Raw genomic sequence first — 1,040 nt, forward strand, 5'->3', positions numbered from 1 at the left:
TAAATAAATAAATAAATAAAATTTTAAAAATGCTGGCGTGGTGGGAAGAGGAGAGCAGAAGGTGATGGGCGTTGGGAAGGCCACGGCGTCATTGATGAGCCACCCGCAATAAAGAATAAAGCGCATTTTGACTCTTCTGGTCCGCGTTTCTTTGTCTCCTCCTAGTGGACATCGAGGGAGCTTTAAAACATTTTAAAGGAGGAAGTTTAAGATACCTTTATTTTCCTTTTCCCTCCCACCCTCCCACTCTTCCTCCCTCCCTTTCTTCTTTACCTTGCTTTATTACTTGTCTTTCTTTCTTTTTCTCCTTCCCTCCCTCCCTTCTTCCTTCCTTCCTTCCTTTTTTCTCCTCCCTCCCTCCCTCCTTCTTCCTTCCCTCCTCTTCCCTCCTTCCTTCTTTCCCTTCTCCCTCCCAGCTTTCCAAAGTGCTGGGATTACAGGCATGAGCCCCCGCGCCCGGCTAACCAATCTTTTATTGATGGATGTTTAAGCAGCTTCCAATATTTTCTTATAAACAATATTGTAATGAACATCTTTCATTACATAAGGATAAATTCTCAAAGGGCAACCTCTAGGTTGAAGAGGTGACAACCTCTAGGTGCCATAGCACGTTAAATTTGGATACATATTGCTAAATTGCTGCCCAGGCAAGTTTAACCCACTCCCTACACCTCCCTCCAAGCAATGTATAGAGCATCTGTTTTTCCACTTACTCACAAACACTGGGAATTGTCATTTTTCTTCTTCTTTTTTTTTTTTTTTAAGAATAGAGGTGGGGTCTCACTATGTTGCCCAGGCTGGTCTCACTCCTGAGCTCAAATGTTCCTCCTACGTTGGCCTCCCAAAGTGCTAGGATTACAGGTGTGGTCTACCATGCCCAGCCATAATGGTCATTTTTAATTTCTGCCAGTCTGTTAGGTATAAAAAGTTATCTTTCACAGGCCAGGCACAGTGGCTCACGCCTGTAATCCCAGCACTTTGGGAGGCCGAGGCAGGCGGATCACAAGGTCAGGAGATCGAGACCATCCTGGCTAACACGG

Source organism: Mandrillus leucophaeus, unplaced genomic scaffold (assembly GCF_000951045.1).
Source record: "Mandrillus leucophaeus isolate KB7577 unplaced genomic scaffold, Mleu.le_1.0 Scaffold222, whole genome shotgun sequence".
NCBI classification, from domain to species: Eukaryota; Metazoa; Chordata; class Mammalia; order Primates; family Cercopithecidae; genus Mandrillus; species Mandrillus leucophaeus.